Source organism: Ranitomeya variabilis, chromosome 3, assembly GCF_051348905.1.
Source record: "Ranitomeya variabilis isolate aRanVar5 chromosome 3, aRanVar5.hap1, whole genome shotgun sequence".
NCBI classification, from domain to species: domain Eukaryota; kingdom Metazoa; phylum Chordata; class Amphibia; order Anura; family Dendrobatidae; genus Ranitomeya; species Ranitomeya variabilis.
Genome location: NC_135234.1, coordinates 113,999,637 through 114,018,589, shown reverse-complemented (window position 1 = coordinate 114,018,589; position 18,953 = coordinate 113,999,637). Strand labels below are relative to the sequence as shown.

The window sequence follows — 18,953 nt, the reverse complement described above, 5'->3', positions numbered from 1 at the left end:
CCGTGAAGAGCCTTCAGAAATTTTTGGGCTTTGCTAATTTTTATCGCCGTTTCATTGCCAACTTCTCCAGTGTGGTTAAACCCCTGACCGAATTGACGAAGAAAGGCGCTGATGTGACAAATTGGTCCTCTGCGGCTGTTTCTGCCTTTCAGGAGCTTAAATGCCGATTTACTTCTGCCCCTGTGTTGCGTCAGCCGGATGTTTCTCTTCCTTTTCAGGTTGAGGTTGACGCTTCTGAGATTGGGGCAGGGGCCGTTTTGTCTCAGAGGAATTCTGATGGTTCCTTGATGAAACCGTGTGCCTTCTTTTCTCGAAAGTTTTCGCCTGCGGAACGCAATTATGATGTCGGCAATCGTGAGTTGTTGGCTATGAAGTGGGCATTTGAGGAGTGGCGACATTGGCTTGAGGGGGCCAAGCACCGTATTGTGGTCTTGACCGATCATAAGAATCTGATTTATCTCGAGTCTGCCAAACGGCTGAATCCTAGACAGGCCCGATGGTCCCTGTTTTTCTCCCGTTTTGATTTTGTGGTCTCGTATCTTCCGGGTTCTAAGAATGTTAAGGCTGATGCCCTCTCTAGGAGCTTTTTGCCTGATTCTCCTGGGGTCCTTGAGCCGGTCGGTATTCTGAAGGAAGGGGTGATTCTTTCTGCCATCTCCCCTGATTTACGACGGGTTCTTCAGGAATTTCAGGCTGATAAACCTGACCGCTGTCCAGTGGGGAAATTGTTTGTTCCTGACAGATGGACTAGTAAAGTGATTTCTGAGGTTCACTGTTCTGTGTTGGCTGGTCATCCTGGGATTTTTGGTACCAGAGATTTGGTTGGTAGGTCCTTTTGGTGGCCTTCTTTGTCACGGGATGTGCGTTCTTTTGTGCAGTCCAGTGGGACTTGTGCGCGGGCCAAGCCTTGCTGTTCCCGCACTAGTGGGTTGCTTTTGCCTTTGCCGGTCCCTGAGAGGCCTTGGACGCATATTTCTATGGATTTTATTTCGGATCTTCCGGTTTCCCAGAGGATGTCAGTTATCTGGGTTTTTTGTGACCGGTTTTCTAAGATGGTTCATTTGGTACCTTTGCCTAAGTTGCCTTCCTCTTCTGATTTGGTTCCGTTGTTTTTTCAGCATGTGGTTCGTTTGCATGGCATTCCGGAGAATATTGTGTCCGATAGAGGTTCCCAGTTTGTTTCTAGGTTTTGGCGGGCCTTTTGTGCTAGGCTGGGCATTGATTTGTCTTTTTCTTCCGCATTTCATCCTCAGACAAATGGCCAAACCGAGCAAACTAATCAGACTTTGGAGACTTATTTGAGATGCTTTGTGTCTGCTGATCAGGATGATTGGGTGGCTTTCTTGCCATTGGCCGAGTTTGCCCTTAATAATCGGGCTAGTTCTGCTACCTTGGTTTCACCCTTCTTTTGTAACTCTGGTTTTCATCCTCGTTTTTCTTCGGGGCAGGTTGAGCCTTCTGATTGTCCTGGGGTGGACTCTGTGGTTGACAGGTTGCAGCAAATTTGGGCTCGTGTTGTTGACAATTTGGTGTTGTCTCAGGAGGGGGCTCAGCGTTTTGCTAACCGTCGTCGGTGTGTTGGTTCCCGGCTTCGGGTTGGGGATTTGGTCTGGTTGTCTTCCCGTCATGTCCCTATGAAGGTTTCTTCCCCTAAGTTTAAGCCTCGGTTTATTGGCCCTTATAGGATTTCTGAGATTATCAATCCAGTGTCTTTTCGTTTGGCCCTTCCAGCCTCTTTTTCCATCCATAATGTTTTTCATAGATCTTTGTTGCGGAAATATGTGGTGCCCGTTGTTTCCTCTGTTGATCCTCCTGCCCCGGTGTTGATTGATGGGGAGTTGGAGTATGTGGTTGAGAAGATTTTGGATTCTCGTTTTTCGAGGCGGAAGCTTCACTATCTTGTCAAATGGAAGGGTTATGGCCAGGAGGATAATTCTTGGGTTGTTGCCACCGATGTTCATGCTGATGATTTGGTTCGTGCCTTTCATTTGGCTCGTCCGGATCGGCCTGGGGGTTCTGGTGAGGGTTCGGTGACCCCTCCTCAAGGGGGGGGTACTGTTGTGAATTCTGCTCTTGGGCTCCCTCCGGTGGTTGTAGGTGGTAGCGCTGCTGTCTCTGAATCGCAGCATTTGTCAGGTGTGTTCACTTTTTGTAATTTTGACTGGGCTATTTAGTCTTGCTTCACCCTTTAGTCAGTGCCAGTTGTCCATGGTTCCTGGAGGATTCACATCCCTGCCTGGTCTCTTCTGCTTTGCAGTTCATTTCAACAAAGATAAGTTCTGGCCTTGATTTTGCTGTCCACATGCTGTGGCCTTATTGTTCAGTTCTTTTCTATGTTTTGTCTTGTCCAGCTTGGTCTGTATAAGGATTTGTTTAGCCAAGCTGGTATCTCTGGAGATGCAGATATACCCTCCATATCTTTAGTTAGCTGTGGAGATTTTGTATTTTCTGTGGTGGATATTTTCTAGTGTTTTAATACTGACCGCATAGTACTCTGTCCTATCTTTTCTATTTAGCTAGAAGTGGCCTCCTTTGCTAAATTCTCATTTCAGTCTGTGTATGTTTTTTCCCTCTCCTCTCACAGTCAATATTTGTGGGTGGCTGCCTATCCTTTGGGAATTTTCTCTGAGGCAAGATAGTTTTCCCTTTTCTATCTCTAGGGGTAATTAGTCCTCCGGCTGTGTCGAGATGTCCAGGGAGCGCTAGGTACATTCCACGGCTACTTCTAGTTGCGGTGTTAAGTTCAGGGTCTGCGGTCAGTACAGGTACCACCTTCTCAGAGTACGTCTCATGCTGCTCTTAGGCCACCAGATCATAACAGGAAGGCAATTTAGGCAAAGGCACCAAATGAACCATTTTAGAAAACCGGTCACAAACAACCCAGATAACCGACATCCTCTGGGAAACCGGAAGATCAGAAATAAAATCCATAGAAATATGCGTCCAGGGCCTCTCAGGGACCGGCAATGGCAAAAGTAACCCACTAGCACGGGAACAACAAGGCTTGGCCCGCGCACAAGTCCCACAGGACTGCACAAAAGAACGCACATCACGTGACAACGAAGGCCACCAAAAGGACCTACCAACCAAATCTCTGGTACCAAAAATACCAGGTGACCAGCCAACACAGAACAGTGAACCTCAGAAATCACTCTACTAGTCCATCTGTCAGGAACAAACAATTTCCCCACAGGACAGCAGTCAGGTCTATCAGCCTGAAATTCCTGAAGAACCCGCCGTAAATCAGGGGAAATGGCAGAAAGGACCACCCCTTCTTTCAGAATGCCGACCGGTTCAAGGACCTCAGGAAAATCAGGCAAAAAACTCCTAGAAAGGGCATCAGCCTTAATATTCTTAGAACCTGGAAGATACGAAACCATGAAATCAAAACGGGAAAAAAACAAGGACCATCGAGCCTGTCTAGGACTCAGCCGCTTGGCAGACTCGAGGTAAATCAAATTCTTATGATCGGTCAGGACCACAATACGGTGCTTAGCTCCCTCAAGCCAATGTCGCCACTCCTTAAACGCCCACTTCATAGCCAACAACTCCCGATTGCCGACATCATAATTGCGTTCAGCAGGCGAAAACTTGCAGGAGAAGAAGGCACACGGTTTCATCAAAGAACCAACAGAATCCCTCTGAGACAAAATGGCCCCTGCCCCAATCTCAGAAGCGTCAATCTCAACCTGAAACGGAAGAGAAACATCCGGTTGGCGCAACACCGGAGCAGAAGTAAATCGGCGTTTAAGCTCCTGAAAGGCAGAGACAGCCGCAGAGGACCAATTCGCCACATCAGCGCCTTTCTTCGTCAAATCCATCAAGGGTTTAACCACGCTGGAGAAGTTAGCAATGAAACGGCGATAAAAATTTGCAAAACCCAAACATTTCTGAAGGCTCTTCACGGATGTGGGTTGAATCCAATCATGAATGGCCTGAACCTTAACCGGATCCATCTCCATAGATGAGGGAGAAAAAATAAAGCCCAAAAAAGAAACCTTAAAGAGACACTTAGACCCCTTCACAAACAAAGCATTGTCACGAAGGATCTGAAATACCATCCTGACCTGTTCCACATGAGACTCCCAATCATCGGAAAAAATCAAAATATCGTCCAAATATACAATCAAGAATTTATCAATATAAATCCAGAAGATATCATGCATGAAGGATTGAAAAACAGATGGAGCATTAGTGAGCCCGAATGGCATCACAAGGTATTCAAAATGGCCTTCGGGCCTATTAAACGCAGTTTTCCATTCATCACCCTGCTTAATACGAACAACATTATATGCCCCCCGAAGGTCAATCTTCGTAAACCAACTAGCCCCCTTAATCCTAGCAAACAAATCGGAAAGCAAAGGTAAAGGGTATTGAAACTTGACCGTGATCTTATTCAAGAGGCGATAATCAATACAAGGTCTCAAGGAGCCATCCTTCTTAGCAACAAAAAAAAAACCTGCTCCCAACGGTGAAGAAGATGGCCGAATATGCCCTTTCTCCAAAGACTCCTTAACATAACTCCGCATGGCGGTATGTTCAGGCACAGACAGGTTAAAAAGTCGGCCCTTAGGAAACTTACTGCCCGGAATCAAGTCAATCACACAATCACAGTCCCTGTGCGGTGGAAGGGAACTGGACTTGGGCTCATCGAATTCATCCTGAAAATCAGACAAAAACTCTGGAATTTCAGAAGAGGAAGAAGAGGAGATTGACATCAAAGGAACATCATTATGAACCCCCTGACAACCCCAACTAGTCACAGACATAGATTTCAAATCCAACACAGGATTATGTACCTGCAACCACGGAAAACCCAGCACGATAACATCATGCAAATTATGCAACACCAGAAATCGACAATCTTCCTGATGGGCTGGCGCCATGTGTATGGTCACCTGTGTCCAAAACTGGGGCTTATTTTTAGCCAAAGGTGTAGCATCAGTCCCCCTTAAAGGAATAGGGTTCTGCAAAGGCTGCAAGGGAAAACCACAACGCCTGGCAAACTCAAAATCCATTAAGTTCAAGGCGGCGCCTGAATCCACAAACGCCATGACAAAAAATGATGACAATGAGCAGATCAAGGACACCGATAACAGAAATTTAGGTTGTACTGTACTGATAGTAAATGAACTAGCGATCCTTTTTGTCCGCTTAGGGCAGACTGAAATGACATGAGAAGCGTCGCCACAATAATAACACAACCTATTCTGACGTCTGAATCCTTGTCGTTCCGTTCTAGACAAAATCCTATCACACTGCATTGGCTCAGGATTTTGCTCTAAGGACGACGCCACAGCGCGCACAGTTCGATGCTCCCGCAAGCGCCGATCAATCTGAATGGCCAGAGACATAGAATCACTCAGACCGGAAGGCGTGGGAAACCCCACCATAACATCTTTAATGGATTCAGAAAGACCCTTTCTGAAAATTGCCGCCAAAGCATCATCATTCCATTTAGTCAACACAGACCATTTTCTAAATTTCTGACAATACAATTCTGCCGCCTCTTGACCATGAGACAGGGCCAACAAGGTTTTCTCCGCTTGATCCACAGAATTCGGTTCATCATATAATAATCCTAAAGCCTGAAAAAAGGAGTCTACATTAAGCAAGACCGGATTCCCAGATTCCAGGGAAAATGCCCAATCCTGTGGATCGCCACGCAACAGGGAGATGACAATTTTAACCTGCTGAATGCAATCACCAGAGGATCGCGGTCTCAGAGCAAAAAACAGTTGACAATTGTTTTTAAAACTCAAACATTTGGACCTATCGCCAAAAAACAAATCAGGAGTAGGAATCTTCGGCTCTAAAGCAGGAGTCTGAACAATATAATCAGAAATACCCTGTACCCTAGCAGCAAGCTGGTCCACACGAGAAGCTAATTCCTGAACATCCATGCTGGCACAAGACTCCTCAGCCACCCATAGATAAAGAGGAAAGAAAAGACAAAGCAGACTGCAGAAAAAAAAATGTCTCAACACCTTTCTTCCCTTCTTCTGAGATGCATTTAACTCATTATTGGCCAGTTATACTGTTATGATCCGGTGACCTTGGAGCCGCATGAAACTTTTTCTGGAGTCGGTGGAACCTGTACTGACCGCAAATCCTGAACTAACACCGCAACTGACACCAGGACTGCAACCCAGGGACAACTGCATTACCACCTACTACCACCGGAGGGAGCCCAAAAGCAGAATTCACAACAGATCCGCCTATAAATTCAAACTAGCAAAGGCTAAACAGACAGCTGTGGGTTGTGAGTCGTCTGCCTGGGCCGTGGGGTACTCGGTACTGAGTCCGGTCTTAAAGGGGGTATCAAGGTGGCTGTGACCCGATCCTTAGCCCTGGGCTCTCACTTAAAGGGGAAAGGTCTTTAAAGGGAATTGTGATAAAGTCTGTTGTGATGCCACCAGTGGTTCTCGGTCAGTAGGGACTGACGCCGCTTAAAGTGGTCCTCTGGAGTGATGATATGGTGGCTAGATGGTGACGCTTCCCACAGGTGAAGCTGGGTCCCCAGGGCTCCCAAGGTGTGTGGCACAGATGGTGTATGCCGACGAATAAGTGGAGGACATAAGTTGTAAAGTCTTTACCTGGTTTACTGTCGTTAGCAGTCCACTGTCCAGGGTACCAGGCACAGGTGGTGATGGGGTAAAGCTGGCTTGGAGGCAATAGGGGATCTCTCCCCCAGGCAAGGTCCTTAAGCCTTTCCCACTAGTGCTGTCATATGAGGTCCCTGCTGCCTGAAGCTTACTGGCAAAGTCCTCTTTTCCCCTGTCCTGGGATGGTACCTGCATGGCGGGCAGCTTGAGCCTTTTTACAGGGTCTCTATCACGACCTGGGCTCTCTAGGTGCTGCTTCACCTCAGGCATAGTGTAACCAAATTGCATACAGCTCAATGCCCTCCGTTTCTGCTCTGTGTCTTAGAGTCCCACAAAAGCCTCGGGCTCATGGCACCCGGCCTCCGCACTTTGGCTCTGAGGGTGCCCGGTCACAGTTCCCCTCTGAGCCCTTTTCCACTCTTGTGCTCCTTCCCTCAATGCTCCACTGCAATTCCACCCTTCAGGTTCTCTCTCCTTTCCAGAGGCTGCAGCTCAATCCTGGCTGCCAGCCCCGCTGTCTGCTCTCTCAGACTTCCTTCTCTGTTCAGTGTCTCTCAGCAACTGCCTAACTCCTCCTCCAGGCCAGAACACATATAGCTGGGGACGCTCCCCAGAATCTGGGTTCAGAGCTCCCCCTTCTGGCCTGGATTCAGAATGTGGTGCATCTGTGTGCTTACCTGGTAAAGAGAATCTTCCTTGCCTCCAAGCGTGATATCATCCTCCCCGAAGGGAAGGCAACATCACTGTAACCACCGGTCCCCTGGGGTGTTACAGTTGGAATTAATAACCTGGGAAGGGGCCATAGATATTGCCCCCCCTCCCAGGCTACCAACATCAGTCCTCAGCCGTCCCAGAAATGACACATCCTTAAGATGTGCCAAATCTTGCACTTAGCCTTGCTCTTTCCACTTGCTGAGCCGCAATGCCAAGTGGGTTAATAGGGTTGGGGTTCATGCCAACTTTGGCAGCTGAGAACAAGCCCAGTGATTAGTAATGCAGAGGCCTCTATAAAATGCCCCCATTACTAACCCCATAGTAAGTTTTGAAATAAACACACAGCAAGAATAAAATTATTTGAAATAAAACTCAGCATCCTGTTTTACACATTTATTTAAAAATAAAAAGCAAAGTTATACTCACCTTTATGCCTAAAATCCATTGAAACCCATGTCCTCTGTAAAAAAAATAAATAAATAAAAACCACCATATCCCTCACCTGTCTGACGTGAAGATAATCCATTTACCCCTTGATGAGTCTAGCTCTGCTACATGTAGATGCCAGAAGGGAAGGATCACCATATGATTTTTTTTAATGTAAAATTTACTGGAATAATTAGTGGATGCCACGTCGCGTTTGGAGAGCCACCGATGTGCCTAAACAGTGGAAACCCCCCCTCAAGTGACCCCATTTTGGAAATTATAACCCTTTGAGAATTTATCTACAGATGTAGTAATGATTTTGACTCCATGGGTGCTTTCCAGAAACAGGCAGCAGTTGCTGAGTGAAAATTGCAAATTGCCATTGTAGTGACCAGTATGTTGCAGTGACCAGTACATTATGCCCAGCTCATGCTTCTGGAGACACGCACCTGTAAATTAGGAGGGCTCTCATCACTACAGAAATGCCAAACATGTGGGCGCTAAATGTTGTTTAGGCACACTGGGGCTCAGAAGGGATTTTATAGAAAAAAATAATTATTTTTGCATCGCTTTATTCTGAGAGCTAGAACTTTTTATTTTTCTGCTGATGGAGCTGTTTGGCAGCTTATTTTTGCGGGACAAGATGACATTTTCAGTGGTACCATTTTTATTTACATCCGTCTTTTTGACGTTTTATTGCACTTTTTGTTTGCAGGCATGATTATAAAGCATTGTTTTTTGCCTCGTTTTTTATTTATTTTTTACGTGTACACTGAAGGGGTTAACTACTATAGTGGGACAGTTTTATAGAGCGGATTGTTACAGACTCGGCAATACCAAATATGTGTACTTTTTTTTATCTACATAAATAAATGGATTTATTGGAAAAATATTTTTGTTTTTTTTCTTTAGGGATTTCAAAAAAAATATTTTTACACTTTGTAATTTTTTTTTTTAATCTTTTTTACATTGTCCCAGTATGGAACATTACTATATAATGTCAGATCGCTGATCTGACACTACACAGCCGAGTATCAGATCAGCAATTTGACAGGCAGGGAAGGAGGCATGCCAGCACCTGTTCTCAGCAGGCGCTCGCAAGCCACCTTCCCTCCTGGACCCTCCAGGACCCCACGGTCATCTTGGTGCCGGGGGTCTTCATGGAGACCATCAGGCCAACACAACCACATCGCGTTGGCCTGATGGAGGCGCGTAGGGAGTCCCCTCCCTGCACGATGCTTCTCTATGCCGCTGTCACTACTGACAGCAGCATCAGAGGGGTTAAATGCCTACGATCAGTGCTAGCACTGATCGTGGGCATTGCTACGGGGTGTCAGCTGTCACATACAGCTGACACCCGCATGCGATCGCTGTGGCGCTCAGCGTGAGGCCACGCGATTGTGCTGCCATTGATATACTGCTCTTTGCGGGAATGCACCTCCCGCAGAGCAGTATATGTACTGTACATGTCAGGAAGGGGTTAAATACCTCCAAGTCCAGGTTCTGATCTGTATTAAAAAGCCTTCAGCAGTTGGCAAAAATCCAGGAGTTTAGCTGCAAACCTGACTTCAGGGAGTCCCGACCAGTGACTCATCTGATATAGCCGTGTGTGAGAGCAGTTGGTGTGTGACGTCACTGTATTGCTTGTGTACAGGATCCTGGAAGGGCCGTACCATCCCTTTCAAAGACGCAGCTGTCTCCTTCATCAGAGGGTGTTGCGAGACTATAGCTCTCTCGCAGCCTTACTTCCTCACAGAACACACAGAACAGACAGCAGTTTGGTAACCTTAGTGAGGACCACAGTTCCTCATTGGCTGATTAGTGGGAAGTTGGATTTCCGCTGTATCCATGGGGATGCAAAAAACAACCCTCTCGCCCGAGTGTTCATAGACACAAACTGTGGCACCGAGTCCCATGAGTTTGGCGTAGTGAAAGACCTATTACACCCTGTTAAAAGAGGGTGGTACTTTGCTTTGTTCTGGAACTTGTGGGAGAAAGCAGGGTCACCTGGTTGCTCGGATGACAACCAAGTTGCTCCTAAAGAAACCTTGATGTAGGCAGCAGCTTATGGTTTTCCTTTTTGAGTGTTTGTTGGCAAAAAGAAAGAAGTAACATCCCAGATGCCAACATAAAGGAGCTGGAGGTGTCCAGGGGAACCTTTGGAACCGCCCTTCTCAGTGATTTAATTATAAAAGAGGCACTTAATAATGTAACTGTACTTAATGATGTTGCTCAAGAGCCGGGGGCTGACACCCGATGTCCATATTTTGCCGTAAATGGAGAGTTATATCGGGTCACCAAGCAGAGAGGTGAGGTAATCGAGCAGTTACTGGTGCCAGGGCCATACAGACACAAGGTGTTAGATTTGGCCCATATGCATGTGTTAGGCCTCTTTCACACTTCCGTATTTTTGTTTCTGTCAAAATCTGTCGTTTTATGATAAAAACGGATCCAGCAAATGTTTCTGCTGGATCTGTTTTTGCTCATAGACTTTTATTAGCGATGGATTGTGACGAATGGCCATCCATTTCATCCATCGTGCACTGGATCCGTTATAAAATCGCTGTCCGTCGGGCGGAAACAATGCACATAGAAATGTTTTTTGTGCACGTCGGAAAATCGCGCAGCGACGGATCCTGCACCATCCGTCATTGGCTATAATGGAAGTCTATGGACGCAGGATCCGTCGCTGTGTGTTAAAAGCAGGAATCCAGCGATGGGTTCCGTCTTTTGAAACTGAGCATGCGTGGAAGAATTTCCAGTCAGGGAAATTCTCTCTCGCTCTTTCTCTCTCTCTCTTTTGACAAGTGTGACTAACTTTTTACTATTGATGCTGCATAGGCAGCATCAATGGTAAAAAGATATAATATTAAAAATAATAATAAAAAAAATCTTGATATTCTCACCTTCAGGCGTCCCCCGCAGCATTCCCAGTAACGAGACAATGACCTGTGATAACGTAGCGCTACGTCATCGGGTCATTCACGCATGGCATTACTGGGAACGGGAGCATCGAGAGCATCGGGAACGCTGCGGGGGACGCCGGAAGGTTAGAATATCAAGATTTTTTATTTTTTTTATTTTTTTAACATTACATCTTTTTACTATTGATGCTGCATAGGCAGCATCAATAGTAAAAAGTTTGTCACACTTGTCAAACACTATGTTTGGCAAGTGTGACCAACCTGTCAATCAATTTCCCAAGTGATGCTAAACATCGCTTGGAAAACGCTACGGATCCGTCAAAAAACGGATCCAGTGCATCAGTTTTTTACAATCTGCACAGGATCCGTCTTTTCAACATTTTGACGGATTGTTGTGACGGATTATAAAAAACGGAAGTGTGACAGAGGCCTTAGGTGATCATCTGGGTCTAGTAAAACCCATGAACGGATCCTCTAGAGGTTCTACTGGACTAGTTGTCAACGAAAAATCCAAAATTATGTATGTCCTGGCTCACCTGCCAGTTAACCTCCCCAGTGGCTCACTTCAGTAGCCCCTTAGTGCCATTGCCCATCATTGAGGTACCATTTTATTGCATAGTCATGGATTTAGTGGGACCCCTGGTCAAGTCCACCAGAGGGCATCAGTATATCCTGGTGGTCCTGGACTATGCTGCACAGTATCCTAAGGCTGTACCACTAAGAAACTCCTCCGCCAAGTGTATAGCTCTGGAGGTGGTTCATCTCTTTTCCAGAACGGGGTTGCCCAAGGAGATCCAAATGGACAAAGGAGCTCCATTCATGTCAAAGGCAATGAGAGAGTCATGCAAAATTCCCCAAATCACGTAACCCAGGAACTCGCTCTACCATCTGCTGGTGGATGATTTGGTGTAGAGGTATAATAAAACCTTAAAGGCCATGTTGAAGAAGGTCATAAAGAAGGATGGCCAAGACTGGGACTGTCTACTGTCGTACCTTTTTGTTCTCCATCAGAGAAGTCTCACAGTCCTCTTTTGATTTCTCCGCTTTTGAACTATTGTATGGCCAACACCCCTGTGGACACCTGGATGTAGCAAAGAAGCTCTGGGAGGCAGAGTCCACACCCTAAACAAGTTTAATTGGACATGTGGTCCAGATGCAAGAGAGAATTGCAGATATGATGCCCATTATGAAAGAAAACCTCCTCAAAGCACAAGAGACACAGTCGAGGGTGTACAATAGATCATCGAGGGTGAGACACTTAAATCCTGGGGATTGGGTACTGATGCTGGTACCTATGGTAGAGAGCAAATTTTTGATCAAGTGGTAAGATCCCTATAAAGTAGTTGAAAAGGTTGGCGACATCAACTATAAAGTCCACCAACCAGGGAAAAGGAAGCTCTACCATGTATACCACGTCAACCTGATTAAGCCGTGGTGAAATAGTGAGCCCATGGAAGCTCCGTGTTTGGTGGCTAAATCAGAAGCCGACAGGAAAGAGGTGAAGGTGACAGAGTCACTGTCACATGCCCAAGAGCAACAGTGTCGAGAGTTGCTACATCGGAACACAGACCTGTTCTCAGAATTACTGGGTTGTACTTAGGTCATAGAGCATGAGGTTCTCATAGAGTCTCTTGTTCAGGTGAACTTGAAGCTGTATCGGATTCTCGAAGTCCGCCAAGAGATTATCTCGAAAGAGGTGAAGCGGATGCTGAACCTGGACTCACTTTTGTTGCCAGTGGCTTAGCCATTAATGACTGTGTGTTGAGTTATTTAGAGGGCACACCAAATTTATACTGTTATACAAGTTGTAGACTCGGTACTTTACATTGTTTTAAAGTGTCATATCTTCAGTATTGCTAGTATAGAAAGGTAGGAAACAAAAAAAGGGCAAATAGGGTCTTATCCCCAGGATTGTTTCCAATCAATTATGAGAGAACTGCTCACCTGGTGGTACATAGTAAAAGCGTGTAGTTTTCAGCTGCTGCAGATCCACAGGTCGGCACTGCGACCTCTTAGAACCGTTATAATAGATGAATGTGGACCCCTTACATTTTTGTAAATATTTTCTTTCATCTTTTCATGGGACAATACTGGAGATATCTTTATAATAAATGAATGTGGATAAAATCCGCGCTGCTGCGACAAATGATGGATCCAGATATACTTCTAAGATGTTCGGGTGGTTTATTCAATGCATTTCGAAGCTCATGGCTTCTTCTTCAGGAAGTTTCCACAGAAACAAAACCATGGCAAAACCATGGAACAGTGGTGAATCTTCCCAGGAGTTACCGGCCAACCAAAATTACCCCAAGAGTGTAGCAACGACTCATCCAAGAGGTCACAAAAGACTCCACAAAAACATCTAAAGAACTGCAGGCCTCAGTTAACGTCAGTGTTCATGACTCGACCACAAGAAAGAGACTGAGTAAAAATGGCCTGCATGGCAGAGTTCCAAGACAAAAACCACTGCTGAGCAATAAGAATATAAAGGCTCATGTCATTTTTTCCAGAAAACATCTTTATGATCCCCAAGACTTTTGTGAGAATACTCTGTGAACTGACTAGACAAAAGTTGAATATTTTGGAATGTGTATGTTCCATCAGATGTGGCGCAGGAGTAACACAGCATTTCAGAAAAAGAACATCGTACCAACAGTAAAATGTGGTGGTAGTGTGATGGTCTGGGGCTGTTTTGCTGCTTCAGGACCTGGAAAACTTCTTGTGGTAAATTCAACCATGAATTCTGCTGTCTACCAAAAAATCTATCTGTGCATGACCTCAAGCTGAAGCGCGCTTGGTTTATGCAGCAGGAAAATGACCCAAAACACACCAGCAAGTGAACCTCTGAATGGCTTAAGAAAAACAAGATTAAGACTTTGAAGTGGCCTAGTCAAAGTCCTGACCTTAATCCAATTGAGATGCTCTAGCATGACCTTAAAATGGCAGTTCATGCTCGGAAACCCTCCAATGTGGCTGAATTACAACAATTTTGCAGAGATGAATGGGTCAAAAATCATCCAGAGCATTGTAAAAGACTTATTGCCAGTTATTGAAAACGCTTGTGTTGTGACACCTAATGTTTCACTGGCGCTGCCTAGGGGGCACTATCAGGGGGGCCACAAATAAATGTAATAACTGCAGAAACAAGTCATGCCAAACTCAAGGACATTACTCTAATGCAGTGAGCATAGGACCTGGCACAGAGCAGTCAAGTGACCAGGGGCGGAGCCACAACATATGAGTGTAGGGGTAGGGAATGACACTGAAAATACAGTCTGCAGGACACAGACAGAAAATGTAGCCAAATAGAGCCGATGGTCAAAGCCAGGAGGGAGTGATGTACTTTAGGCATAAGACAAAGAGTAAAAAGGACCAGCCAAGGGGTCTGATAACCAGGAGAGACAGAGCAGTACAAAGCAGAATGCAAAGACTGAAGTCAAAGAACATAACTGAGTCATACACAGCAAGGCACACTAGCACAGAGGACAAAGTTTAAGGACGAGAACCTGGGTCAGCAACCACAAGCCAAGTATATGGAAGTATCACCGACACACGATCCAGGAACTGCCAACATTTAAATAGCCGCCCCAGAACCAAAGAGAGGCGGACTAAAATTAACCCTGACCTGACCAGGATGGAGGCAGCACCATCCTGTCCAGAGTCATGACAGCTTGATTGCAGTTGTTGCTGCTAAGGGTGGTCCAACCAGTTATTAAGTTTAGGGGACAATCACTTTTTCCCAAAGAGAAGGTTCATCACTGTTCCGTGTTTTCACCAATTGTGGATAATGGATCTCACTGTGGTTCGCTGGGGTCCCAAAGCTTTAGAAATGGCTTTATAACCTTTTTGAGACTAATAGATCTCAATTACTTTGTTTCTCATTTGTTCCAGAGTTTCTTTGGATCACTGCATAATTTCTAGCTTTTGATGATCTTTTGGTCTACTTCACTTTGTCAGGTAGGTCCTATTTAAGTGACTTCTTGATTGAGAACAGAGGTGGCAGTAATCAGGCATGTGCATGGCTAGGGAATTTTAACTCCGCTTCCCAAAGATGTGATCAACCACAGTTAATTTATTTTTAAGGGTGAGTGGCAATCACTTTTTCACACAGGGCCCTGTAGGTTTGGATTTATTTTTTTCTTAATAAAAAGACTTAATTGCACCCTTTAGTGCCTCTCATATGAAGCTTATTGTACAGCTTTGTATTAAACTAATAAATAAATTAATAAATAAAAGAAAAAACTACGTGGGGTCCCCCCTATTTTTGTTGGGGCTTGGTGTTGATTTCAGCTGTGAATTGTCCAAAAACAGAGCTGACATTAAGGCCATGTGCACACGTTCAGTATTTTTCGCGTTTTTTTCGCGTTTTTTCGCTATAAAAACGTGATAAAAACGCGAAAAAAACGCTAACATATGCCTCCCATTATTTTCAGTGTATTCCGCATTTTTTGTGCAAATGTAGCCTTTTTTTCCGCGAAAAAATCGCATCGCGGAAAAAAAAGCAACATGTTCATTAAAATGCGGAATTGCAGGGGATTCCGCACACCTAGGGGTCCATTGATCTGCTTACTTCCCGCACGGGGCTGTGCCCACGATGCGGGAAGTAAGCAGATTATGTGCGGTTGGTACCCAGGGTGGAGGAGAGGAGACTCTCCTCCACGCACTGGGCACCATATAATTGGTAAAAAAATAAGAATTAAAATAAAAAATAGTCCTATACTCACCCTCTGATGGCCCCCGAAGTGTTCCCGCCTCTGTGCTGCACGCTGGCTTCGGTTCCTGTAGCTGGCGTGCGGTGAAGGACCTTGCCGAATGACGTCACTGTCCTGTGATTGGCCGAGACCGCTCACGTGACCGTGACGTCATGGAAGGCCCTGCGCGCACACATCAGCTATAGGAACGGACGCCGGTGAGGAGATCTGATGTCTGCGGGTGAGTATAAGCATTTTTTTTATTTTTTTTATTATTTTTAAACGTTCTATCTTTTACTATAGATGCTGCAAAAGCAGCATCTATAGTAACAAGTTGGTCACACTTGTCAAACGCTATGTTTGACAAGTGTGACCAACTTGTCAGTCAGTTTTCCAAGCGATGCTACAGATCGCTTGGAAAACTTTAGCATTCTGCAAGCTAATTACGCTTGCAGAATGCTAAAAAAACGCAAAAAAAACGCAAAAAAAAAAATGCGGATTTCTTGCAGAAAATTTCCGGTTTTCTTCAGGAAATTTCTGCAAGAAATCCGCAACGTGTGCACATACCCTAAGCCCTGGTGTTGTAATAGAGACACAAAACACACAAAAAAGGCTTTAAAAGAAATAAACACTCCCCCACACTTTCCCTGGTTCACAACTTTAAAAAAAAAAAAATCCCACGCAGGTCTGAAAGGTCCACTGAATACTATGTAGTCAAGTCAATGGAAACCTGAAAAGAACATACACAGAAAAGACAGAGAAAAAAAACAAAGACACTTTCTCTAGTTGAACTCTTGATAAAAAAAAAAGTTCCATCGTAGTCCAAGAAAATCCATCAGAACTCCCTCAACATTGCACTGGGCAGCTCCTCTTATTCGGCAGAAACTCTTTCTGCCACTAATACACAGCAATCTTCTGACCTCTCCTTTTAGCTCTGGCTCCATCAAAGGGGGCACTGATCATTTCTGCCTCTCCCCTAATCTACAAACTTCTGCATACACAACTAATATGATTAACTCCCTTTTTTCTGGAGTGTAGGAAAAAATGTCCATTCATGCCTCTTATAGTGACATACACAGGAAGTGCAGTATTTACATACCCCCCCCCCCCCCCCGGGTTTTGAAAGATAAGAAAGACAGACAACTATAGGCAATTTTTATTTTATGCTTATTTTATGCTTAGCCATAACCCTAACCTCACAAGTCCTTTATATGTGCCCAAACAAAAATAATGCTCTTACTGAAGCCCAGTAGTGCCCCCACTCAGTATAGCATCACTTTTATGGCCCCTACAGTGCCACCCCAAACAGTATAATGCCCATTATTATGTTCCCCCCACACGCACAGTATAATGCCCCCACACACATACATTATGATGGCCACACAGCTCCCCACACAATATAATGCCCACACAGCATGATACCCCACACAGATCTTCTCGAAAGTCTGTCTTGGGGGCATACACTTCTCTCTGTATGATGTTACCCAGTCATAAGCAGGCAGCAACAAGTCCCATAATGAGTTACAGCAGGTTTCTCAGCGTGAGACATGTAATGACAGTCTGCTCTTCACTGGTGCCACTGCAGAGTTAGGTGTGATTTCAAACACTGCTGCAGTAGAGCAGACATAAGTGTGATTACCAACACTTCTTAAGTTTTCATCATGGTAACTAGTATGGGGGAGGGGCAATACAGCTGGGCAGATAACACTATGACAGGAGAGCTGATAGAAGTGTTTGTAATGACACAAAGCTCAGTTCTGTTTTTCTGCACTTTCTCCCACACTGGCTGCCACAAACAGTGTCACCCCTTTCATGGCCCCCACTTTACTGCCCCAAACACTATAATGCTCAACAGTAGATTCCCCCCAAACACAGTATGAATCCCCCCACACAGTTTGATGCACACACATCTCTCAATACAATATGATGTCCCTACACACAGTATGATGCCCCCACAGCTCACCGCAAAACAATATAATTCTCTTTCAGAACATTCCCCGTACACAATAATGCCTACACATCCCCATGCACAGTATGATGCCCACACAGCTCCCATACAGTATGCTGCCCCTACACACTGTAGAATGATGTCCCCACAGTCTCTTACACTTTATGATTCATTACATAGTATTGAAGATGATTATACCTACAAGAAAAAAATGAATGTAATTAGTAATAAATAGGAAAACAATGTTTACATGTATCTAGTGTGTGAATAACATCTTAAAAGCTTGTAACAGAAAATGTAATCTATATTTCAACTTTAATTCTGTACTCTGAGTCCAGACCTCTGGGATTTTTCACGAACCTAGGCCTTGTATAGGTAGCGGTTTTAATAATACTACTGCCTCTACAAAAGAATTTTGTAACTCATCAAAGGAGGGCTCACTGGATTATGTGGATCATGGGGAGAAACAAATTTGGAAACCAAGATGATCATTATTGGATGCAACACTTTGACTATCCTGGGCATAAATCAGTAATTGTAGCCAGTTTAAAGTATTTTTTCTCATTAGTTTACCTTATTCCAGAAGGAACATGTCACGGCCTGAGGCGTCAGCTGAATTTACGGCTTTCTGGTCTATAAACACAAATGGTCATATGATCATTAGTGAAGTGTGAATATTTTAACATTTATATTTTTTGGAATATTAAGGTATTTAATTTATTTTCCTTACTTTTGCCTCCAAAAGTGAACATAACCCTGAACATATTATATGATAAGTAAATATGAAATTAGGTCATGCTTCTGAAATTTCCATTCATTAGCGCTTGCATATGGGCCTTGGTTCTTGTAATGTCTTAATCATAAGGATCAGCACCGAGAACAACAGCTGAGTTGTGTTTTACTTAACAATTATGTGTCACAGATAATGTAGCTTCTTCCAGACTGACGGCCTAATGAGTCATGGTGTCATTGCTTTCACTGTTTTTTCCGGCCAACACACTAATGCCTTATCCCTCGCTGGGAGAATTTTTCATAGCAGCGAATTTCCCAAAGCAGCGCACAACTATCAGGCTATCAGGTAATTGGTCACCCTGGGACTTTCACTAGGACGTGATCCCTGCCTCCACCCCCATTGTCTTCGTGGCACGCTGTGATGTCACACACTCATTACCAAGGAGAGGTCGAGCGAGACTTTATGTTTTTCACTATGTTTATTTTATTTGGGCAAAAATCCACAGAGTCCGGAGGGGCTTCACATCGTGGTCAAGGGGGGTCAAGGCTATCTTTCAGAGCTTTCATTAGCATCATGAAAGCTGGATGCATTATTATATTTACATTGATCATAAAGGCAATCATTTATAACACTGTGAAGATAAACAAAGCAAAAAGTCAAAGTGCACATCACCAACCAGCCGAAATGAGTTGTACAGCATTAAATGATTCTAAAAGAAAATGTTTCTTTCTTTTAGCTTTTGGGGAGGAATGATTCTCCTTTAGGGGGACTTTTTACTACTTCACCTGAGAGCAGCAGGATGTAGGGGTAGAGATCCTGAATCCAGTGATGTGTCACTTACTAAGCTGCTTGCTACAGTTTTAATAAAATCACTTTTGTCTACTGCCAATCTGCCAGTCCTCTATGTGTTGA

The 18,953-nt window shown here is 44.6% G+C and overlaps 1 long non-coding RNA gene across 2 annotated transcripts in view; it reads right to left on the bottom strand.

Annotated features, from left to right (window-relative positions):
* The window catches only part of LOC143817996 (uncharacterized), a 72,028-nt gene extending 54,086 nt beyond the window's left edge, over nucleotides 1-17,942 (bottom strand). Inside the window, exon 1 of one of the 2 annotated variants that reach the window (XR_013224248.1) lies at nucleotides 17,882-17,942. This is a non-coding gene — a long non-coding RNA (uncharacterized LOC143817996). The remainder of the gene's footprint in view (nucleotides 1-17,881) is intronic. The other variant, XR_013224247.1, reaches the window with a different exon arrangement.
* Between the last annotated feature and the right edge of the window lie 1,011 nt (nucleotides 17,943-18,953).